Here is a 26,416-nt window from a genome sequence, read left to right as displayed (position 1 = left end):
ATGAAAAAATACATTAGATAGAATTAATGGCAGATTAGACATTGCAGAAGAACATTTTAATGAACTCGAAGAATAGAAACCATTCAAAATTAGATGCACAAAGAAATACAGAAAAGAAAAGGTAATAAATACATAATAAAATGAACATAGCCATCAGTGACTTGTGGTATAGTTTCAAGAAGCATAATATACGTACATATGTATATGTCTATATTATATGTTATTATATTAGTATATTATATGTAATATATTATATATATATTATGCCAGAGAAAAAAGACATTTGTATAGCAGAACAAAATATATGGATAACAAGCAGATGTCTCATCAGAAACTATGAACAAGAAGACAGTGGAGGGAAGTATGGAAAGGAAAAAAATCTAGTAACCTAAGCTTTTATATTCAGTGAAACTGTCTTCAAAAACCAAAGCACAAGGAAGTCTTTTTTCAGGCATACCAAAGCTGAAAGAATGCATCCCCAGCAGACCTATGCTATGAGAAATGTTAAAGGAAGTCCTTCAGTCAGAAGGAAGTTAATACTACAGGGAAATACAGATCCACACAAATGAGTGAAGAGCTCTGGAAATGGCATCTAAATAAATAAGATTTTTTTTCCTATTATTTAAGTTTCTTGAAAAGATAACTGATTGTTCAAATAAAAATAATAACAATGTAATATAGGGTTTATAACATATGTAAAACTAAAATATATGACAAGAACAGGAAAAAAGAACGGGAGAGGAAAAATGGATGTGTACTAATATAACATTATATTATAGGTAAAGGGGGTAGTATCCATCAAAAGTAGATTGTGGTAAGTTAAACATATATATATATATATATAAACCCTAAAGGAACCACTAAAATAACAAAACACAGTGTTATAGTTAATAAGTAAAAAAAAAGTAACACAGATATTCATGAAAATATTAATTAATATTAGCTATTAATCCAAAAGGAAGCAGAAGAAAAAGCAGAGATTGCAGATCACATAGAAAAGCAAGACCAACTCTATGTTGCTGTGGTATAATAGGAAATATATATAGTCATTCCTCAGTATTCCCGGGGGATTGGTTCCGGGATTCCTTATGGATACCAAATATAGATTACTTATAATACCTAATAAAATGTCAATGCTGTGTAAATAATTGTTATACTGTATTGTTTAGGGAGTCATGACAAGAAAATCAGTCTGTACATGTTCAGCACAGACACAACCATCCTTTCTTTTCCCCCTGAATATTTTTGATCCACGGTTGATTGAACCCATGGATTTGAAACCCATAGATGCGGAGGGCTGACTCTATTTGGTCTTTGTCCTCAGTCTCTGGCAGAGAGCTCCTAAAACCCTTGGAATTTCCTGAGTGAAGGGGTTGATAGGCACTTTTGTTATTCGTAATGAGCCCCTTTCCACCATGCCTGGCATTATGCTAATGAGGACTATTGGAGAGCCCCTAGGTAGCTTCAGGATGGGGGCTGGTCACCAAAAAGGCCAAACCTTGATTAGATGGCTAGAAATTCTAGCCCCACCTCCAATCTCCATGGAGGAGGGAGGAATCGGTGGTCATTGCTTGGGTGGGGGTGGTTAAGTTCAATCACCAGTGGCCAGTGATTTGATCAATCACGCCTATATAATGAAACCTCCATAGAAACCCTAAAAGGCAGGGTCCCAGGAGCTTCCAACAAATTTGTGTGCTGGGAGGGTGGCTCACAACTTCACCAGGACAGAGGCTCCCACCTCTGACCTTGCTCTGTGAGCCTCCTCACCTAATTGTTCATATGTATCATTTATAATGAACTGTAATAGCAAGTACAGAATTTTCCTGAGTTCTTTGACTCTAGTAAATCATAAAACCTGGCAAGGAGTGCAGGGGAGGAGATTGTGAGGACTCCCAAACTTTTAGCCAAGTCAGACAGAAGTGCCGGTAACCTGGAAATCAAGTGCTTGTGGTTGGCATCTGAAGTGAGGGAAGTCTCCCTTAAACCTGTGGAGCCTGATGCCAACTCTAGGTGGCCAGTGTCAGCATAGGGCTGAATTGTACGACACCCAGTTTGTGTTGGGGATCAGCAAGCTGGAGAATTGGTGTTGGAAAAGATACCACCTATTTGGTGTCAGAAAGAACTTGAGAGTTGCCTATAAGAAATTCACATCAAATATAAATACACAGGTGGGTCAAAAGTAAAAAGATGGAAAAAGTTATATAATGTTAATACTAAAAGCAGAAGGAAACAAAACAAACCTGCAATGGTTATATTGATATTGGGCAAAGTGGATTTCGGAGCAAAGAATATTTATAGGGACAAAGAAAGTCATTTCATAACAATAAAAGGGTAAGTTTGTCAAGAGGACATAGAAATCTTAAACATTTATGGACCTAATAACAGAGCTTCAAAATACCTGAAGCAAAAACTGGTATAACTAATAACTCCATGGAGAGATAGACAAGTCCACAAGTATAAAATAAATTTTAATATGCCTTTCTCAAAAATTGATAGAAAAAATGGTAAAAAAAGAGTAAAGAATATAGAATATTTAACAGCACTATAAACTAAATTGACCTAATTGACACTTACAGAACATGCCACATAACAATAGAATACACCTTCCCCTCAAGTGCTTGTGGAACATTTACCAAGATAGACAATATTCTGAGTTAGAAAACAAGCCTTAATATGTTTGAAAAGATTCAAGTCATACAACTTATATTTTCTGACCATAATGGAATTAACTTGGAAATGATTAAAGATAAATCTCCAAATGTTTTTAAATGACACAACACACTTCTTATTTATTTATTTATTTATTTATTTATTATACTTTAAGTTCTAGGGTACATGTGCACAATGTACAGGTTTGATGCATAGGTATACATGTGCCATGTTGGTTTGCTGCACCCATCAACTTGTCATTTACATTAGATATTTCTCCTAGTGCTATCTCTCCCTCAGCGCCCCCAACCCCCAACAGGCCTCAGTTTGTGATGTTCCCTGCCCTGTGTCCAAGTGATCTCATTGTTCAATTCCCACCTATGAGTGAGAACATGCAGTGTTTGGTTTTCTGTCCTTGTGATAGTTTGCTAAGAATGATGGTTTCCAGCTTCATCCATGTCCCTGCAAAGGACATGAACTCATCCTTTTTATGGCTGCATAGTATTCCATTGTGTATATGGCAACACACTTCTGAATAAAATGTGGGGCAAGACGAAATCAAAAGTGAAACTAGGAAGTATTTTGAACTGAATGAAAATGAAAACAACATAAAATCTGTGAGATGCTTCAAAAGGAAAATTTATAACACTAAACTACATTGAAAAGAAGAAAGCTTTCAAATCATTGACCTCAGCTTCCACCTTAGAGAAATAAGCCCAAAGTAAAAAGAAGAAAGGAAATAATAAATGTGAGTGAAAAAAAAATGAAAGAAAAAAACAATAGAGGAAATCAATGAATCCAAAGCTGGTTTTTGAAAAGGCCAATAAAATTGATAAGCTTTTAGCCAGGTCGATCAAGAAAGAGAGAGGAAACACAGATTACAAATATCAGAAATGAGCGTGGTGGCATCACTATACATTCTACAGATACGAAAAGAATAGTAAGAGAATTTCATGGACAACTTTATGCCAATACATCTGACAATGTAGATGAAATTGACCAACACCTTGAAACACACACAAAGTGTCAAAGTTTACACAAGAGAAAAATACCTGATCTGCATAGTCCTTTATATATTAAAGAAATTAAATTTAGAAATAAAAACTTTCCCTCAAAGAAAACTACAGGCCTCGATGGCTTCACTGGTGAAATCTATCAGTCTTTCAGGGAAGAGATAATAATTCTACATCAACTCTTCAAGAAATTTAAAGAAGGTATACTTTCCAACTGATCCCATGAAGTCAGTGTTACCCTGAGATGAAAACCAGACAAAGACATTATAAGAAAAGATAACTACAAACTCATATCACTCATGAACTTGGACGTAAAATTCTAAAACCAGTTTTCAGAAATTGAATCTAGCAATACATTAAAAAGTATCATACACCATAACCAAGTGGGTTTTATCTCCAGAATGCAAGATTGTTTTAATATTTGCCAAGTAATCAATATAATCCATCATCTTAAGTTAAAAAAGAAAAACCATATAGTCATCTTAGTAGATATAGATATCCATTCTTGATAACATCTCTCAGCAATGTCGTAATAGAAGAAAATTCCTCAACTTGATAAAAAGCATCTATAAAAAGCCTACAGATAACATTATACTTATTGTTAAAGATTGTATGCTTTTCCCCTAAGATACGGAACAAGAATGTCCACTGCTACGATTCAACACTGAACTCAGTGAATAGCCTGTACGGTAAGGAAAAATAAGTAAATAAAAGGCAACTAGATTGGAAAGAGAGACATAAAAAATGTGTTTATTCATGGATGACAGGATTATCTATGTAGAAAGTCAGAATCAACAAAAAAGCTACTAGAGCTGGTAACTGAATTTAGAAATGTTTCAGGACAAAATAGCAGTATACAACAATCAATTGTCTTTCTATAACTAGCAATGAAGAATCAGAAATGGAAATATTATTTATAATAGTACCTAAAATATGTCATACTTATGAACAAGCCTGACAGGAGAAGTAAAGACACATACTTTGAAATCTACAAAAAATCGTTGAGAAAATTAAAGAATACTTAAATAAATGGAAAAATATACCATGCTTATAGTTTGGAACACTTGATATTGTTAAGATTGATGAATAATTTCAAAACAATGCCAATCATAATCTTAGCAGACAGATTTTGTAAAAGTTGACCAAGCTCACTCTAAAGTTTATGTGGCAGATCAAAGAAAAAGAGGCAACTTCAAGCCATACCTTGAACCATAGACAGCATTTAATACAAAGTGGATCATAAATCTAAATGTAAAATCTAAAAGTATAAAAGTTCTAGAGAAAAAAATAGAAGAAAACTTTTGTGACTTGGGTTAAGTAAGGATATCTTAGCTATGGCACCAGAAACATGACCTAAAAAATAGAAAATTGATAAGTTGAACTTTATCAAAATTAAAAATGTATGCCTTCAGAAGGGAATGAAAACACAAGACATAGACTGTGCCAGTCACCTGTATGGTAAAAGACTTATATCCAGAATATAGAAATAATTCTCAAGTTCACTAATAAGAAAATCCAGTTGAAAGTGGGCAAAACATTTGAAAATAAACTTCTTCAAAGAAGATATGCAAGTGGTAAATGAACATTTGAAAAAATACTCCACATTATTAGTTATGAAAGTGCAAATTAAAACAAAAATGAGATAAACACCTATTATAGTGGCTAAAATTTTAAAAGTGTAACTATGATGATTAATTTTATATGTCAACTCGTCTGGGCCATAGTGCCCAGTTATGTGGTAAAATATTCTGCATGCTTCTCTAAGGGTGTTTTGGATGAGATTAACATTACACTGGTAGACACTGAGTCAAGAAGATTGTCTTCTATAAAGTGGGTTGGCTTCATTCAACCAGCTGAGGGCCCGAGCTCTTCCCAGCCAGCCAGAATCCCACAGCAGGCTGTCTTTATACATGCACTGAGCATTGGCTCCTCCTGGGTCTTCAGCCTGTTGGCCCACCCTGCAAATTTCGGACTTGGCAGCCTCCAAAATCACATGAGCCAACTCTTAAAATAAATCTTTTTACATTTATATACATGTCCTGTTGGTTCTGTTTCTCTGGAGAACCCTGATTAATAGTTGGCTATACCATGTGTTTGCAAGAATGTGGAACAAGTGAAACTCTCACACACTACTGATGAAAATGTAACTGGTGCAAGAATTTTGGCAAACAGTTTATAAGTTTCTTAAAAAGATAAACCTACATCTATCGTATGATCTTTCTACTCCTAGGTACTTATTCAAGAGTAAAGCAAGCATACAGTCATTCAAAGACTTGTACGCAGTGTTTATAGCCATGTGATTTGTAAACTCCCAAAAAATGTAATCTCTCGAAACAACCTAAATGTCCATCAACAGGTGAATGCATAAACAAACTGTAGTACTATATCCACACAATGAATTATATAGCAAGAAAGGAATGCACTATTGATTATTCAAAATGGATAAATTTCAACTTAATTGTGATGAGTGAAAGAAGACAGACAAAAGATACCGTATGATTAATTTATCTAATATTCTAGAAATTGCAAGCTTATGTAGAGCAATGACTTGAAATGTGGGTGGGGTTGAGGAGGGAAAAGGAGAGATTATGAAGGAACATGAGGAAGCACTGGGGCTGATAGATACGTTTGCTGTCTTGATTCTGGTGATCATTTCGTGGATATATACATAGGTCAAAAACTCATCTAATTCTATATTTTAAGTCCAATTTATCACATGTTAATTACATCTAAATAAAGTATTAGAAATACAACAATACATCCTTCCATTTTTTATTTTTATTTATTTTTTTGAAATGTTGTCTCGCTCCATTGCCCAGGCTGGAGTGCAGTGGCATGATCTCAGCTCACTGCAACCTCCACCTCCCAGGTTCAAGTGATCCTCCTGCCTCAGCCTCCTGAGTAGTTGGCATTACAGGTGCACACCACCATGCCCAGCTAATTTTTATATTTTTAGTAGAGACGGGGCTTCACCATGTTGGCCAGGCTGGTCTCAAGCTAGCCTCAGGTGATCTACCCGTCTCGGCCTCCCAAAGGGCTGGGATAACAGGCATGAACCACCGCACCCGGCCTCTTGTCTCTCCTGATAAGACTTTTTCAGTATATGTTTTATTTTATTTGTACGAATTTAAGGGGTACAAGTGCAATTTTGTTACATGGATGTATTGCATAATGGTGAGGTCTGGGCTTTTGGGGTATCCATCACTCAAATTAATGTACATTGAACCCATTAAGTAATTTCTCATCATCTACTCCACTCCTGCCTACTTCCCCCTTTTGACTCTCATTCCACACTCTGTGTCCATGTATCCATGTTATTTAGCTCTCACTTATAAGTGAGAACATGTGACATTTGTCTTTCTGAGTGGTTTTACTTAAGATAATGGCCTTCAGTGCCACCCATGTTGCTGCGAAGTCATGCTTTCATTCTTTCTTAGGGCTGAACAGTATTCAGCCCTAAGAATATATAACAGTATATATATATAAATAAAATATACCACATTTTATTTATCCGATAGTCTGCTGATAGATACTTAGGTTGATTCCATATCTCTGCTATTGTGAATAGCTCTGTGATAAACACGTGGATGCAAGTATCTTAATTTTTTTAATTTTTAATGTTTTTCAACTTTTATTGTCCATTCAGGGTAGTGCAGGTGTGTTACCTGGGCATATTATGTGATGCTGAGGTTTGGCATATAAATGGCCCCATCCCCCAGGTACCTAACACAGTACCCAACAGTTTTTTAAGCCTTGCTCCCCTCCCTCCCAGTAGTCCCCAGTGTCTATTGTTGCATCTGTACATCTATGGGTACCCAATGTTTAGCTCCCACTTACAACTAAATACCATTTCACCACAGTCAGAATGGCAATTATTAAAAAGTCAAAAAACAACAGATGTTGGCAAAGACTATGGAGAAAGGGGAACATTATACACTGTTGATAGGAATGTAAATTAGTTCAGCCACTGTGGAAAGCAGTTTGGAGATTTCTCAAAGAACTTAAAACAGAGCTACCATTCGACCCAGCAATCCCATTACTGGGTATATATCCAAAAGAAAAACAAATCATTCTATCAAAAAGACACACACACACTTGTACTTGTTCACTGCAACACTATTCACAATAACAAAGATGTGGAATCAACCCAGGAGCCCATCAAAGTTGGACTGGATAAAGAAAATGTGCTACATATACACCATGGAATACTATGCAGCCATTAAAAACAATGAAATTATGTCCTTTGCAGCAACACAGATGCAGCTGGAGGCCATTATCCTAAGCAAATTTATGCAGGAACAGAAAACCTGATACGATTTTTGTAAGATTTTTTTCCACTAGCTTTTAATAAAACAAAGTTATTTTACTATCTTATTTTAGTTTTTTCAAAGGCTTTTTATTTATACCGCTCAGTAGATAATGGGCAGAGAGTGATCTTTGCTACAACAAGGTCCATGCCCTGACTAAAGCAACATTCTTACCTCTCAAAGACAGGACACCGATTTCATCTGCTAAAAGTCTCCTCTTGGTTTTCAGCAGCTGCTATCCAACAGTGTTTGCTTTGGAATGCTGCAAAGCAAAGAAAAAAAAAATTGCAAAAAAGAAAAAAATTCAATCATTTTTTTCTAAGGGCAAAGATGGAATGATGCTATGACAATATTTGAATCAGATCTTAATAAGCAATTATATTTCCATTTTAATCATTCTATTGATGCTCTTTCTCAGGTGGACAGTATATGTCCCCTGTGAGTGAATTCTTGATGGCAGTCAACTGAAATGATATTTTTATATAGGTAACATTTAGGTAATAAATATGGCTTATTGTATATATCCAAAAAATGACAACGTAAAAATCTAACCACTTTATTACTTTCCATCATGTAGCAGTTCTTTAATTTTCACATTCAGGACAAATTAAATTATCTGCCATTGTTAGTCTCATAATTCAATTATTTTTAGCTGGGGCAAAAATATTCATAAGTCTATTTAAAAAGGAAGAATTTTTCTTATATTCTTTTATTTGAAAGCCATAGAAGTAATTACAGGATTCAAATAAAATATTTGAAATTATTATAAAACATAATAGTTGCCAGCCTAAGACCAAGTGCAAAAGGGTCCAGGTGGAATGAACATTTTCTGATACTTGTGGGCACAGGGGTGTCTTATTTTGGTGGAGAATCTGATGTTGCACATGCTTCCATGAGAATTCAGACGTATGTCCTCACCTATTGTCCTTCTAATCAAATTATAGAGTTTATCAAGTTTATCAATTATGGTTTATGAGCCTTGAAGCATCACTAACACCTAACCAATATAATTCCTAATACATGAGCAAGAATGTGTGCGCACGTGTGTGTGTGTGTGTGTGTGTGTTGGGGTGGGAGATGCTAAATGGAATCCTTGCTTTCAGGAAAAGTATAGTCTAATAGGAGATAAAATGCACATCTATGAAAGATTGGAAAGCTGTTTCAGAGGGCATATGTGAAGGTGAGACAGCCCTTGATCAAACCACAGTCTCACGGGGGCCAGGGAAGAAATGTCTGAATCTTGTTATGTTTTCACTCTTGAATCTCTTGCTGGTGACTTCCCTTGGTTGGACCTAACTTAAGTCAAAGGACAATGGGACCAGGGGACACTGTCCATTGAAGTCAGCATCCCACATTATAAAGCAGGGCAAAGAGGGCTGTGGAAGGACAAGTGGAAGGTGTCTGAAACCCTAGCCAAACTTCCCTTCGATTTTAAATTCACTAGAAAAACAACTATGAGCATTCAAGAACTCAGGACATATTGCTCTTCCCATAAGTTATTCCTGAGGAATCAACTTGTTGAGCTTCAGATGGCCAAGAGATCACTGAAGCATCAACGTAGGTTCTGGTGGTAGGCATTGGTTTACTGGACTAAAGATGAAGTAACTGTGATACAGGTGACAGAATAGAATTTATGTATTGCACGTTCTGATTCAATGAATGTGTTACAGCCAACAAAGATACATCAAGAATGGGAAAATTTATAGAACAAGCTTGCTGACTGCTTAGTAGGGATAAATTGGGAATAAAAGTTTATCACATTCAATTAGATACTGAGAGAGAGTAAAGGGGGGAACACGTGGGTCAATTTAAGTTTATTATTGTGACTATTTGGAATGAATAGTGTCAAAAATGGGGAACATAGGTGTATTATATAAAAGCATTAGTATAAAATGATCATTAAAGTGAAAAACTTTCTCAAATACTAAAAATACATTTTAGAAGTATTAGTAAACATACCTATGAAAGTGACTAAAATTAAAAAGATGACAATATCAAATATTGATGAGGATTTGGTGGAATTGGAACTCTCAGACAGTGCTGGTGGGAATGTAAAATGATATAACCACTTAGGAAGACAGCCTGACAGTGTCTTCAAAAGTTAAATGTGACCGGGTGCAGTAGCTCATGTCTGTAATCCCAGCACTTTGGGACACCGATGCAGGTAGATCACTTTGAGCTCAGGAATTTGAGACCAGCCTGGGCAACATAGCGAAACCCTGTCTCTACAAAAAAAAACATACAAAAATTAGCCAGGAATGGTGGCTTGTGCCTGTGGTCCCAGCTACTCAGGAGGCTGAGGCTGGAGGATTGATTGAACCTGGGAGGTGGAGGTTGCAGTGAGCCGAGATGGTGCCACTGCTCTCCAGCCTGGGCGACAGAGACCCTGTCTCAAAAAAAAAAAAGAAAAATGTTTAATTTATGCCTACTATATGTTCCAGCCATTCCACTCCTGGAATTTTTCCCAGGAGAAATGAAAGCATATGTCCATGCAAGGACTTGTACACAAAAGTCTACAGCAGCTCTGACTGCAATAACCAGCAAGTGGAAGCAACCCAATGGCCATCAACAGATGACAGGATAAACCACCAATTTGTCTGTATAGTGGAATACTATTTAGTAATAAAAAACAATGAACTATTTGTATATGTGATATCAAAGATGAATATTAAAGTCATTATGCTGAACGTTTCCATAAAAATCTTATATTTAGGTTGGTGATCCATTTTGAGTTAACGCTTCACTATAGCTTAGTTTGTAACTTTCAGATTAATTGTTCCACACGACTGAGGCAAGACCCTTTTGCATACTCTACCCAACGTCCCATGAGACCTAAGATTTTCCAGCCTAGCTCATGGAGACAGGATACTGTTCTCAGCCTTGGATGAGGGTCCAGTTCTGTTCTCTCGAATCCTTGGGAATGGTTCTTGCTCTGGCCTCAGGTAATTTCCTCATGTGCATTCATTGATTATGACTCAGCTGAGTATTCAAGAGGGGCCCTCTACAGAGCTCTGGTTTTCACCTTGTGCAGCTCTCCTTCCCTTCTGTTCTCCTTGGACTCTCAGCTCCATCTCCTCTATTCAAGGATTCCACCAGGCTTTGCTTGCATCTCGTCCTCGAAACGCTCCCAAAGCAAGAAGCTAGGAAGTTGCAGGGCTCATCTATTTGTTTTCTTTCTGTCAGAGATCACTTAATTGCCAGGCATTCAATCTCTAAAATAAAACTGTCTCATGTATTTTGTCTGTTTTTTCGTTGTTTCATCCAGGAGGTAAAATCTATTTCCTGTAATTCCATTTTGATTAGAAGTGGAAGTTTATAAGACATCATATTTAAATATAAAATACATATTGAAATATAACAAACAGTATTAAAGTTCAAACATATTGGCTGGATTAATAAGTATAAAATTGGCTTAACTTACATAATAATAGGAAAAGATGACTGGATGGACTAAAAAGCAACATTCAGCTCTCTGCTGTTTATAAGATACAGCTAAAATAAAGAGATTCAGAAGGTTCAATATAAAAGTGATAGACAATGATATACTAGGTAAACATAAATAGTAGGAAAGCAGAATTTATGTTCTTGGTAGCTACAGCAGACATGTCAGGGCCCTGCTCATATCTCTATTCTTTCTACTGTGCTGTGCATCAGCTCCAAATTCCACTTTCCAGCCCCTCATTCTTTGCATGGTGACTTTCTCTGGCATCCAGATTCTTCTTTGTTCCCCATGGGCTGATTAGAGGTGCTGGAGAATCAGTATCCTCTGAGAGCAGTTCCCAATCAATCAGTGATGGTTAGTTGGCATATAAATACCCCAGCTCCCTCTCCTTTGGGTAGAATAGCTCTGAGGCATGTGTATTACACTGACACCTGGAGTTGCCAAGTGGAATAAAGCTCCAGCTGTGTATTAGGATTCTCTAGAGCGACAGGACTAATAGGACAGAAGTATATATAAAGAGGACTTTTTAAAGGAGTATTAACTCACAGGATCACAAGATGAGGTCCCACAACAGGCCTTCTGCAAGCTGAAGAGCAAGGAAGCCAGTCTGAGTCCCAATGCTGAAGAACTTGGAGTCCCATGTTCAAGGGCAGGAAGCATTCACCACGGGAGAAAGATGTAGGACAGAAGACTAAACCAGTCTAGTCTTTCCATGTTCTTCTGCCTGCTCTTATTCTGGCTGCGCTGGCATTGGATTAGATTGTGCCCACCCAGATTGAGGGTGGGTCTGCCATTCCCAGTCCACTGACTCAAATGTTTATCTCCTTTGGCAACACCATCACAGACACACCCAGGAACAATGCTTTGCCTTCTTCAATCCAGTCAAGTTGACACTCAGTGTTAACCATCACAAGCTGTCCACAGTAGTAAATGGCTTTAGAATGCATCATTTACCTTCCCACCCTTTCCTGACTCACTTTCCCCTTTGCTTATCAATGTTTTCTCCACTTCCCAAATAAGTCACTTGCACTGGAATCCTTGTCTCGGGATCTACTTAAAAGGAACCCAAACCAAAAAGATAATAGAAAAGGCAAAATTCAGCCCCCACAAAACAAACCAAAACACAGCAAACACAAACATCAATAATGCTAAAGATTAAAATTTGTAAGGAAGTTATAAATATCTATGTATTCAATATCAGATCAATCACTTTTATGAAGCAAGAAACTAGAGAAGACGTAAATAAAAGTAGACTAAAACATATTCATAGTAGGAAACTTCTTCTCAATCTCAGACAGATCAAGTAGACAAAACATTTAACAAGGATATAAAATACCTAGTTAACAAGTTCAGTAGGTTAACTTTTATAGATATACATGGTACTCTGAAACCAGGCTATTGAGAATATACTTCTTTTCAAGTACAGATGGAGCTTCCTTGAAAGTTGACCCTGTTTTAGAACACCTCCCAGAAACCTTGAGTAGCTCTAAAAAGTAAAATAACACAAACAGCATTTATGACCATAACACAGTAAAATAAAAATTGTATACTAACAATTTTTAAAGGCCCTCCAATAATTTGAAAACAAGCTCAAAGCAGTAAAACTTTCTCTAAACAGTAGGCCAGGGCAGTTGTAGAGGTCACGTTACTTTCCTTTCTGTCAGGGATCATTTCGTTAAGCAATGGTTGGCTGTTCAACAATCCTGGCTCAATGGGGAAATATAAAATTAAATTTTAGAACTTCTAGAAAATAGCAAAAATGAAAACACAATACATCAAAATCTAAAATTCATAGCAGTAAATACTTATTACAGTAAAAATGAAAATAAATCTCTCAGGCGAAAAGCTAGGAAAAAAAGCAACAAAGTAAACTGATAGAAAAAAGAAAAAAAATCAATGACAATAAAAGCAGATTAAAATTTAGGGAAAAAAATCCACAGCAGGGTTAATAAGAAAATATAAATCTTGTTCTTAGGAAACAACAGCAACAAAGCTGACAAACTGTTACCCAGATTAATACAATAAATGAAGCATAAGTACCCAAAGTAAGAGATGATACAAAGTAACTATCAAAAGAGAGGAGATAAAATGAGGTTATATATCTAGCAGAATGTTCTGAAAATAAATTTGACAACTTAAATAAAATGGGTTACTTTCTGTAAAACATAATTTATCAAAGCTGGCCCCAGCATAGATAGAAAGTTTAATCAGGACCAATTCCCATACAAGAAATAGAAAAAGTTGTAAAAATGTTTCTTTACAAGTAAGCACTATGACCAGACAATTTAATACAAAAATTCTACCAAATCATGAAAAATCAGAAAATTGCAGCGCTACCCAAAGTATTCCAGAGCTTCTTTTTTTTTGAGATGGAGACTTGCTCTGTTGCCCAGGCTGGAATGCAATGGCATGATCTCAGCTCATGGCAATCTCTGCCTCCCGGGTTCAAGTGATTCTCAGGCCTCAGCCACCCAAGTAGTTGGGACCACAGGTGTGCGCCATCACACCTAGCTAATTTTTGTGTTTTTAGTAGAGACGAGGTTTCACCATGTTGGCCAGGCTGGTCTCGAACTTCTGACCTCAGATGATCCACCCGCATCGGCCTCCCAAAGCGCTGGGATTGCAAGCGTGAGCCACTGCGCCCAGCAGAAAATATTCCAAAGCTTTAAAAAGGAGCGACATGATGTGAGTATGACACGGATATCAAAACTTAACAAATGTAACATGAAAAGGTAATTACAGGCCAATCTCGAATATTAATATCAGTGCAAAAATATTAAATGAAACAATGATAAGTAGAATCCAACATCTCATTTAAATATGAATTCATTCTGACCACATGATGCTTATGCTAGAAACAAAAAATGATTCAATACTGACAATCTATTAATATCATTCAGTATATTAAAAGTCTGAGAAAAATTCTATCATCATCTCAATAGATGTCAAAAGAGCATTTAATAAAATTCAACGCTCATTCATGATTTTTTTTTAAAAAGTTAATGAAAGAATATGGATAGATTCTTTCTTAAAAAAAAATTACATAATTCCTACCAAAAGCCAGCTTCTTATAATGGGGGAAACTTAGAGGTAGTTCCAGAAAAAAATAAAAGAAGCAAGGATGTCTACAATCTGCACTACTATTTAACAGCATATTGGTGGCATTAAAGCAATGCAATTAGACACAAGAATTGGAAAGAAAAAGATAAAACCATCTCTGTAAGTGACAGCATTGTTTACCTGCAATTATAGAAAACACTACTACAAACAATAGAATGAATAAGGTAATATCAGTAATCTTTATACATAAAAACAAAACTCTTAGGAGATATATGGAATAGCAAATATGTATAATTACAACAGCAAAAATTTAATAAAATAAAATAAGAATAAAGCTAGCAAAATAATGTGCAGAACCTTTATGAAGAAATCTATAAAACAAAAATGGACATGGACAAATGTATATCCATGTACATTGTATCTACTTGTATGGATAGCATGTCTATTTTCTTAAATTCAATTTATCATTTGTTACTATCTCAACCAAAATACCATTTTTTTCCCTGAAGTTAAGCAAGTTGATTTAAACATTGATTTGGAAGACTAAATGATCTAGCATAGCCAGAAAATCCTGAAAACGAAGCACTTTTGTGGAGGGTTAGCCCTTTGATACATGAAAACATAATAATAGCAAGTCTCTATGAATGAAACTATGTTATTTATGCATAGGCAGACAGACAATGAAACAGAAGAGGAATCTCAGAAGTAAATAAATACAATTGCATATGGACAAGTAGAGAGTTGGCAGTTGAGGAGGAGAAAAATGGACAGGATGAAGTTACTCTTGGTTTTTATGAAACAAAATGGAGCATTTTGTTGATGGATTGGCTGTGGGGATGAGAGAGAGGGAGGTGTTGAGAGTGTTTCTTGGGTTTCTGGCTAATGCGGTGGGGTGAGGTGGCAAAAGGTACTACCTAGTGCCCATTCTTAGTTACCTTTGGAATACTGGGAGGGCAAGAGAAGCTCCCTTGTAGTTGCAAAAAAAAATGTAATAAACGAAAACACAATGTCATCTATGATGTTAATTGTGTTGATTTCATATGGACAATCACTTGTGCTGATTTCACATGTGCTGGCTTCGTGATGGGAAATCTTGTGGCTTCTCAGTTTATTATATGTTATCCATACTTTATTCCACCTTATCTATGGTCACTGGTGCTTGATTTCTGTTTTAGTCTTGTATGGGATATCTCAAAGAGCTTGTGTCTGTTTTCAGCTTCTGGCACTTTCCAGGACTCGACTGCATGAGCGCGATCTTGTAGGTAGCCAGGAAAACCCTCTTTCTTCGCCCCAGACAAACTACAATTCTTACCTCTCTCCTCACTTGCTTGAGTTGCTAGCCATCACTTTATGGTTGCTTTCCTTCCTCCACTCTTCTTCCTGTCTGCTCCATCAAGCATTCTGCAGTCAGAGGGATGTTTCTAAATTAATCTTGTTATGCCCTCCTCAAAGACTTCAGTGACTCCTCATGCCTTCAGGATAAAATCCAAGCTGTGGCTTAGAAGGTTCCAAAGTATTCTGTCATCTTCTCTGAAGGTCATTTTCTGAAACTTTGTACCTTGCCCATGGTGCCCTGGCTCTGCTGAACACTATCTCTCTGTCTAGAATGACTAGCTAACCCTTCTCATTTTTTGGCTCTCCACTCAGGTGTCACCTTCTCCAGCAGCTTTCTTGACACCCTAGCTGGGATTTGGGACCTGTATTCCCGGTGTCACTAGCATTCTGTGCACCTATCATAACATCTTTGCCACTCGTCTTGCTTCCCCTGCGAGGCTGAGCTCCTTCTGAGAAGGGTGGTGGCTCTGACACTCCTGTTCCCCAGCATGAGGCCCAGGGCCTGGCACAGAAGGGCCCTCAGCAGTTGTTGAATTTAAGGAGGAGGAAGAGTACAGTCCTATTTAGGCCCCATTCATTTCTATCTTTGCTCAAAACTTGTCCTCTCTTCCCTTCATTCTCAAAATCTCCTAAGCGTTCCCAAGCTGATTTATTTGTCACATGGCCATAAAATTACTAATTGGAAATGCTGGTGCCCAATTCATCCTGCTGGCATCTTCCCCGCTTGTCCCATTTCAGTCCCTGGAAATTCCACATTACTAATGAACCACCACCCTTTGCAATAAATCTGCAATTCATCAATATGGTCTAATTTTTTAAACATTTCTTTTTTTCCTTGGTGTTGGGTCACTTCAGGCCATTATGAGAGAGAAATAAAGTGGCTTGTTGAAACATAATGATTAAAATATGAGACTGTCTTTTTATCTTCACACTCAGACAAGCTTGCTAATTGCAAGGTAAGGTTGGAGCAGCTTTAAACTTCTTGGCCACATGCAATATTTAGGAAGGAAAATGAATGAATGATTAACTTTTGGTAAATAAGAGAAGTGGAGGCACATTTCCACTGTTGCAATATTGTGAGAGGAAAAAAAAACTGCAAACCTCTAGTTGGTATAAAGACAGATGAAACTCTGTTTTACTTGGAAGAATTACAAACTCAAATTGAATTCAGATATTCACTTGTGTTGTTAATTCAAAGTCACCTTTTGCACCTTAACACACCTCTATTCTGATGATGTATTGAGGTTTGGTTTGCTTTGCCTCTCCCTCCTTAGGCGTGCAGAAGACCCTCCATTGGCCCTCCCAGAATGTCTTTCTCCCTCTCCCTACCCTGCTCTCTGCCCCGAGAAGCTGCCCAGTATGGACTGCCTCAACAACTTCCCTTGCTTCGTGAATTCTGGTTGGTCTGGACAACAGGAAACACTGGACGAGATGGGAGGCAGGAGAAGAGAGAGGATGAGATGTTTACTGTCACAGCCAGCCCAAGGTGATGGCTGTGTTTCTCCCTCAAAGGCCATGTCCTGTCTAGCAGCCCCCTCCTATGGACAGAATGGTGGCCAGGCTGTGGAACTGCACCTCACCTTGCCCTTTCAGACTGAGGAGTGATAAAGAACCTCCCAGTTGCCAGCCTTTGTTGGTTTTCTTGAACCCTGTTCTCACCTTGGTATATAATCCCAGCATTAAGTTTCCCCAAAATCACCCATTTCAGAGGGCCATTTGTTTCCTGGGACTCTGGCCGACATTCACATCAAAAAATTCAATTCCAGAACACCAAGTATTTAGAGGTCACTTCCTCCAAGTTCCTCACTTTGCAAAGGAAGAGACTGAAGCTCACAGAGAAAGGATGGCTTGCCACCTGCCATGTAGCCGTTGACAGCATAGCCAAGACTGGAACCCACAGCTCCTGTATTTTCAGACTAGCATTCCTACTTTGGTGGCAAATGGCGTGAATCAAATAATTGAGCTTGCTTATTAATAGCAACTATTACCACTATCATATTAGTTAGCTTTTACTGAGGGCTTCCTAGGTGGTGGGCATGTGCTAAGTGTATTTGTTTATCATCTTCAGCTCTCCCAACCATATGATGAAGTTCCTGCATGTTTGCCGATGTTGTCGATTGGGAAAGTCAAGCTAAATTATGTTACCCCAGTCACACAGCTTGGGGTAATGTGTGACAGCCCAGGCTTCCCACCTGGATCTTTCTGACAAGAAAGTCATGTTTAGACCACCCTGTAAGGTACCTTTGGCCAAGACCCATGATGTGGGCTGAATCTGAAACCAAATAATGTCTAAGAGGCCAGAATAAATGTCAAATGATATTTAAGCCAAGAGAGCTGCCATGAGCATGGAAAGGTTGTGGGGCCGTGTGGTCAGCTGGCAAGTGTGGAGTTGGTTCCTATGCTTCTCTCACCATTTAGTGGCTCACCCTAGTGAAAATGGCAGTTCCAATGGGATGGACCATGCCAGAAAGTTTACCCTCGTCAGGCAGAAGCCCCTGAGAAAATGGGGGCTGACAGAAGCCCCTGGGAGATGCTCAGGGAGTGGCCTAAGGTTGGGAGCCAAGCTGGAGTCCAGAGTCAGAACCGGGAAACTGTCCCAGTCATGGGAACCAGGGATCTGGGAAGCACTTGGACATGATTCCACCAAAAGCTGTCTCTTTCACTCAAGGAATCTTAAAGAATTACACACAGCCACTGTCCATAGCTATTTTCCACATGATTAAATCAGTATTTGCTTAATAAAGAAAATCTGGTAGAACTGAGGAAGTGGAGAAAAGAAAATAAACTTTTTCAGCTCAGGAATGTCACCATGTTTGCCACAAGAGTCCGTGGTTTGGGACATTCGTGTCTGGTGGGGAAAGGGGGATACCCAGATGCGGGGTGTGGCAGAGAAGCTACGAGGGAGTGCATTGCCAAGTCCCTTCTGGGCCCCACACCTGGGCCTGCTGCCCTGTGGCTCCCCAAGGACTCCAGAAGCAGCAGGGAATGGGACACTCAGGATCTGTGCCAGCAGTGCCACCTTGAGCAAGCCATGCCCCTTTTCAGAGCTTCAGTTTCTGTATCTGTAAGAGGAGCATGGTCAGCTCTGCCTGTGCAGGTCTCGCCATCTCACAGCGCCCTGTCCTCCATCTGCATTTTTGCTGGAAAGCATGGCCCAGCTAGGGAATCCCGCTCCCCTCTCACTGCTCACCAGGGCTCCCCTCATCTCATCTCTACCCAATTCCCCTGGCCAGGACCTCCCACCCACCATGGGAAGCTGCAGCCCTGGTAGGACCCATGGATCCTGGGTTTCCTGGTGGTCACCTTCCTAAGTCAGATTCCGCTGCTGTCTTCTTCGTGAGACTTCTTGTGTGGATTCTCTTAGCGTCAATTCGTGGTGCCAGGGGATGTTTAGATTAGGTCATGCGCCTACTCCCAGGAAGCTGCATGTGTCCTCACTGGTTCACTAAAAACATATTTCTTAGAAGTGAGGCCTTGCTGCTCAGCTGCCCTAAAAACACAAGCAGGATGAGATGACCCACAGGACCCCAGTCCTGGCTGAATGCTGATGTAGTCCCTCCTGGGGGACAGAGGTGCAGCTGTGATCCTCAAGTGAAGACCTCAAGCTTCTGCGATGTCCCTGGTTCTAGAATGTCAGTAGTAGAGACCCTGCTTCCCCCAGCCAGACACACCTTCGATACACAGGCCCACTTCGAGCCCATAAGACAATGCTCGGGACAGGAGCCCTTCCCGACCCTAGATCCGGTGAATGAAAAAGAGGTGGGCATTTCCTTTCCACTACTTTAAAAATGCTTCGTGGGCTGGGCACGATTACACACCTGTAATCCCAGCACTTCGGGAGGCCGAGGTGGGTGGATCACTTGAGCTCAGGAGTTCCAGACCAACCTGGGAAACGTAGTGGGACCTTGTCTTTACAAAAGATATAAAAATTAGCTGGGCATGGTGGCATGTGCCTGTGGTCCTAGCTACTTGGGAGGTTGAAGTGGGAAGATCTCTTGAGCTTGGGAGGTGGAGGTTGAAGTGAACCAAGACTGCGCCACTGCACTCCAGCCTGGGCTACAGGGCAAGACGCTGTCTCAAAAAAACAAAAACAAAAACAAAAAAATGCCTCGTGCCTCTGTCTCCTGAGACAGAAACACTTCCTGGGGTACCACGAGGGGAGAGTGAGATCTGGGGCCACACCAGCGTGAGGGGGAACACAGCTGTGTGACCACGGACAAGTCAGTACATGTCTTGGGGCCTCTTGCTCAGCTATAAAATGGGGAAAGCAGATGTTAGGAGACCACGTATGTGAGCGTGTGGACCAGTGTCTTGGCATTGTCCCAGGAATGGCTTGTGAACTCTACTTGGCTGAATCATCTGAACTTTTAGGAATCACAGTTGTCTGGCCTGTTGAGGTTAACTACTCATGTGGTTCTGATTTATATAAGGGAAGATAAAAATGGCAGCTACTAGGGAGGCTGAGGCAGGAGAATCGCTTGAGCCTGGGAGGCGGAGGTTGCAGTGAGCTGAGATTGTGCCACTGCACTCCAGCCTGGGTGACACAGCAAGGCTCTGTCTCCAGAAAAAAAAAAAAAAAAAAAGGCAAAGCAAACTCAGAAGAGGTGAAGGAGAAGAAGAGGTGGCTCCTGCTACCTGCCCTCTTGCCCTAGTATGGACAAGGATGCCACACGGGCAGGTAGACCCTCGGGGCAGGAAGGAGCTGTAAAATTCCACTGCTCTCAGCACTTGGAAAACAAGCCTTCAGTGAGCAGCCACTCTGCCTTTGGCCTTGCTTTGCTCTGACATCCAGGATCTAGCCAGGCACAGGGCGATCTGGGGTGGTGAATGTCCTGCCTACATCACAGCTTGGGGACAGGAGCTCTTCATGGCAGGCTTGTTTGCTGCAGGACATGCACTATTCGGGATGAAAACTCTGATTGGATTTCCAGGCCAGAGCCTTTCTGGCGCGCCCGTGACTCTGTGGGTGTCCTGGAGATCCGGCGGCCTCACTGCTCACAGGTCCTTCCGAGCTGCTTGTCTGCTCCCTCACTCCGAGCGCCCACCTCATGGCTCCCGATGCTGTCCTTGCTTTCAGCCTCCCTGCCCAGGCCTGGAGTTTGGCCTGCTGTGCCCTTTGACTGGACACCAGCCAATGACTCCACTCTCCCGCCCTGGCCGCCCCCTTTCACTGCAATTTGGAGTCTGTCCAGGTCCTCTGAGATACCTCACAGGAGGGCTCTGTTTCTCCCCACAATCCGGCATGTGCTCATTAGTCATGGGATGAGCGGGTCATTTTGGAGCTTTCTACCTGAGGCAGGGGCTGTGGGGTTGATCCGTTTCACTGCCTCAAGGCTCGGCAAGGCACGGGGAGGGCCACTGCTGGGCAGACCCACCTGGGCTTTGGTCAAGAGGGTGAGCGGCAGCCTGGGGATGCAGCTTCTCGCGCAGTCCCCCGTAGAGGCATGGGAGCAGCTGCGTGATGACAACCTGTGCCAGGAAACTCCTTTTCAAGCTGACTTCTTAGGAATGAGGTGCTGCTCTAGAAATCCACAACAGAGACCAAACTGCCACTGCCCTGGCCACGGGGTCCAGCTGCGGATTAGGAAACGGGCATAGTGCAGGAAGATAGAAAAGTCAGTCCCCACCTTCCTTAGGAATGACGCTGTGAGATGGGAGGAAGGAGCCTTGACTTCCTAAGCCCATCAGAGGCTCTGGGACAGGACTGGGGTGGGGATGCTCGACTTGGAGCCCTTCTTGTACATCCTCTTTGAACCCTTCTCAGCCTCGTGGAACCCTGGTAGTTGGTCCGTGGCACTGTGGTCCTTCTGCTGAGTTCTGACAGCCCAAGGCCATCTTCTCTCTGCCCCTTCCCTGTTCTGGTGCCACGCATCCGCCCTCCTCTCCACTCATATCGTGCCAGGCCCCATGGTCTGGAACCATCTGCCCTCTGCTCCATCAGAATCTGCCTCAGATCATGTTGTAGCCTGCTCGGTTCCCTTCATAAAACACATATAGTGCTAGCACTGTGTTCCTAGGCCTAAAGGCCCCACGTGAGTGAGACCTGGCCCCAGAGTGCCAAGTCACAGAAGCCCGTGGATTCTAGTGTGCAGTGGCCACAGCAACCTGAGGTGCCACCTTCCACAGGGCAGCGACATGAGGGTGCCGGGTCTCCCATGGGAGGTGGCTGGGCTTTGGAGGATGAATAGGAGTTCTAGTGCAAAGCATGGAAGAGTCCACATGGTGTGTCTGGGGAAACACACATAGCTCAGTGTTTTCCAAGTTGAGTGGGGGGGCACCAACTGGAGCCACAGTCTTGCCACCAACTCACCGCATGCCTTGCTGGCCCTTTGCTTTCCTGGGCGGGTCTCTCCATCAGGGCTGGCCCACCACACAGTCTGCAGTGTGGGGCACCCAGATGCCAGAGGAGGAAGCAGGGGGTCTGTGTGTGAGGGTGGGGCTTGGGCAGAAGCCACCGACCCTGTCCTCGGGAGGCCCAGAGAGCCCCTGCTAAGGACATGGGTGGGACAGCAATGCATGGACAACAACAGACTGAGAATTTCACCTTTCTACCTCACTTATGCTCCTCAAGGTCTCTGCATCTATATGAAGGGTCTGGAAATTGAGTCCAACCACTGTAACATGTGGCTTTTTCCATTAAGAATGAGAGTGGGCTCCAGTCAGCTCTGCAGGAGCTACTTCCCCCTGTTCTTACTGAACCGGAGCCCCGGTTGGGTGCTTGGCCTAATCACTCATGAGCAGGAGCCAAGTTCATCACTTCTTGACTCTTCAGCTTTGAACACCTTTGCATCTTCAGTGAAACTTCTGGATTTACAGGTGACAGTCTCCATCCTGGGCCTGTCTCAGTGGTGGAAATAACATGGCACGGAATCACCCTGTGTTCCCCCAGGAGCACACCCTTGCCAGGCCCTCGTGTGTGTTCCCTGCCTCTGGACATTTTCAGGTATTGCTCCTCTACCTGGCTGGCTGCGGCTGCTCTTTCACCTTACTGAGAATGACTGGACTCTTCCACGCTCGTCAGCTCACAGCTTCTGCCCAGCCCCTCCTCTGGAAGAATTCCCTGCCTCTCCCCTGTGTCTCCCCTCTCTTGGGACACCAGGCTCACTCACCGTGATTGGCCAATGCCATGTGGCCCCTCTACTAGTGGGCTTATTGGAAGGCAGGGACTAAATTAATTTGTAATTCCCCCCTAGCACTCATCACCGGGTCTGGCTTAGAGAAGCTCTCTTAGTGTTGGTTGGAAGAAAAGAAAAAAGGAAGGAGGGAAGGAAGGGAGGAGGAACAGAAGGGAAGGGAAGGTGGAAAGAAGGGAAAGAGAGGAAGCAAAGGAGGGAGAAGAAGGAAGACAGAGAAAGGAAGGAAGGAAAGGAAGGAAACCTTTGGTGACAACGGAAAGGCAAGGCCTGAAGCACTTTACCCAAAGGCTGCAGGTGGCCCTCCCACTGGGACATCCCCAACAGGTCCACATCTCTTATTTGGATCCTGCTGGCTGCTGGCATCCCCATCAGGCCAGGGCCCAGTGCCTGCCTCCTGGCACTGGACTACAGAGAAGGGGGTGGTGACGTTGGCCCTGGCTCCCATTTGTAGGACCTGGTGCCATAGATGTCCCATGGAGAGCTCCATGGCACCTGTTAGGAGATGGGTGGCAGAGGGAGGCTTTGCTATGCTTGATGTTCAGCCCCTTGGGAGATGCCTCTGGGAGCTGAGGAGGATCTGCCTGACAACAGCACACCCAAGACAACTGCAGCCCCAGCCTCCATGCCCTGTCAGGGCCAGCGGTGCAGCCTGGTGCCTCAGACTGCTGGAAACCTCCCATTGGCCCCGTCCCCTTCCTTCCCAATCAATCAAGTAGACACCACACCCTGCCACACTCAGACAGGGCTCAGCCTCCCCTCATTTCCTAGATAGCCACTGTCCAAATCCAGCATGCCGTCCCCTGCCTGGATCTTCCCAGCCCTCCCTCCTGCCTCCCAGAAGCCAGTCCAGTCCTCTCCCTGGTGACAGTACGGTTCTTTGTGATAGGAAAAAATAAAATTCTTAAGAGTAAGAAAAGCATCCATAGATCTCCACTCCAATAAAGCCCCTTAGTCTAGGGCAAAAGCTGGGATCAGTCAGTAGCTCTGAATCCGAGTCCACAGGAGCAGGCACACCTGTGCCCAGATGCCACACCCCACACAGTGCATCAAACCAGGAGCAACCATGGCTGCAACCCAATCCGCGGAGGTGTTTGGGCCCTGGAAAGCTCCCTTACACAGCACAGGAGTCAGGATGATGTGGGGAGTGAAGCAGGGAAGGGCAGCCTTCTTGGATGCCCCTCTTCCCTCCCTGTCCTTGCTCTCCCCGCGCCTCCATCCCGGAGGAAGCTTCCCGATTGGTTAGATTTCAGAACTGCACTCTGGTAATGTCGCTGTGTGTCAAAATGCTCCTGAAACAAGTGAGTGGGAGCTGCTGTGGGACCGGCCCAGGGCCGACTCGGTGTCATGCACTCAGTCTGCCTCCTCCCCTCGTTCCCTACAGGGTTGAGATAAGAAGGGGTGAACACAGCCGTGGACTTGTGGGCTGGGAGGACAGCCCTGCTGGGCTTTGGGTTCGGTGGTCGTATTGGTCTTTCTCTTTGCCCCTTTTCTTTTCTTTCTCCCTTGTTAACCGATGTGATGACGCTTTTGTTCCTTTTAAGTTCCAAACCAGTTGAGAAATCTGACGCTGAAGTCAGGATGATAAAGGTCAGCTCGCCCCATGGCTCAGCGCTGGGTTCCCTAGCGCTCCCTCACTCCTCACCTGAGCACAGTGAGCTGCCCTCAGCGAGCTCGGGTCTGGGAAGGCTCCAGCGCTTGGTTAGCTCTGAGGTCAGTGTAAGGAAGAGGGGAACAGGTCAGAGGCCACACTGTTAGGATGGTGACCAGAGAGGCCATGGAGTGGAAGCAGCAGACGCCTGATGGCTGCGGGAGATGCCTGCGGAGATGGGGGAGCTGCTTCCTCCTTCCTCCTGCCTGAATGGTCATCGAGGAAGGCCGTCCCCGCTGGTGTGGGCAGTGGAGCAGGGTGCGACTGCTGCTCAGGTGAGGCACTGCGAGTTGGCCAGGCATGCGAGGGAGAGATTTTGTAGGTAACTACAATTTGAGATCAGGAGCTTCGGTGAAAGGCTGCCCAGGGCTAAGTGTGGGGACTGTCAGCACAGAAAGGATAGTCTGAGGCTACGCAGAGATGCCTAGAGCAGGACATTACAGCGCCAGTGTCCAAGAGGCAGTGTGGGATTCTCAGGCAGACTGCACATGCGCCCGCCCAGTCTAGACCAGGGCAGGAGGCATGATCCAGGTCCTGCCTCAGGACAATCAGCAGGTTTCGGAAGCTAGACCCATTGGGGAGGTTCTCCACAGGCTGGTGGGAGGCCTGGAAGGACCCACGTGGGCTCCCTTCTGGGTGTAATGTGTAATATACAGGCAGGGAGAAAATGTGAAATCCGGACCAGGCCAGATTCCCCCTGCTGCTTCCCCTCGGATACTCACCCTTTCATTGAACATTTACTGAATACCTCACCTGAGCCAGACAATAAAAATACCATAGGATTTATGACCTAAACTGGGACATTTTGGGAAGGAGAGAGAATGCCAGTAATAATATGCTGGGATAACCGATGTGACCAGGCCTTTTCCTGGGAACTTGGCCTGGAAAGTTCAGAGCTGCATGTTGCCCCGGCTCCTGGCTATAATCAGAAAGGCAGGTGTGAGCCCCAGAGGGGGTGACGTGGGGGTCAGGCAGAGGGAACAGAGGTAGACATGGGCGCGGAGGAAGCAGCGAGGAGGGCTTGACCTTGACTGTGGCGGAGACACACAGAGGTCTGCGTCTCCAGGACAGGGTTGGCACTTCTGGTCTATGCGAGTGGGCAGTGGTGGTGCTGGCATCTCTGGCAGGTTAATGTGAGGGGGGTACACAGGAGCTCCCGGTGCATTCAGGAACTTGTTGGTGGCTCGATGTTGATACAGGACATGGGGGCGGACATTGAGGCCGGGGACGTGGGATGTGGGTAGTGTCTGTGTGCGTGGGCAGTGTGGATCTAGGCACTAAGAGTCCTGTAGGTGAATGGTTTAGACTTAACTCTGTAGGCAATCCAGAGTCGCAGAAGCATGTTTCAACACTAAGAACGTCACTGAGGTACTTAATCGTCTGGACCTTCAGTGTGCTCATCTGGAAGATGTTGCCTTCATACCACCTGGGCTCACGGTGAAGATGAACCAAGAATAATCATGAAACACTCTGCAAAAAGACCAAAGTAAGGCCAGAGGCTGTCATTATTCCATATTCCACACTTCAAAACCCAGGCTGCTGCGCAGCTTGAGATACAGGCAACACAATTTCAAAAGTAGATTTAGCCTAAAGTGGGTCCCCCTCCCCTCACGAGGAAAATGAACTAGGGAGGTGGGCACCCTCTTGTCCTTCCCGAGGCCCACCTCTGGGCACTTTCTGTCTGCTACCCCCTTGGTCTGGCCAGGGAGCAGGGCTGCTGTGAGAAGGGGAACCATGCAGTATGTGAAGACCAGGGGCAGAGGCCAGCAATGTTGTATCTGCTCGATCTCCCATTCCTGACAATGGCCTCCTTGTGCCCCTAACAC

This window comes from Nomascus leucogenys, chromosome 17, assembly GCF_006542625.1.
Source record: "Nomascus leucogenys isolate Asia chromosome 17, Asia_NLE_v1, whole genome shotgun sequence".
Classification (NCBI taxonomy): domain Eukaryota; kingdom Metazoa; phylum Chordata; class Mammalia; order Primates; family Hylobatidae; genus Nomascus; species Nomascus leucogenys.
This window is presented reverse-complemented; position numbering follows the sequence as displayed.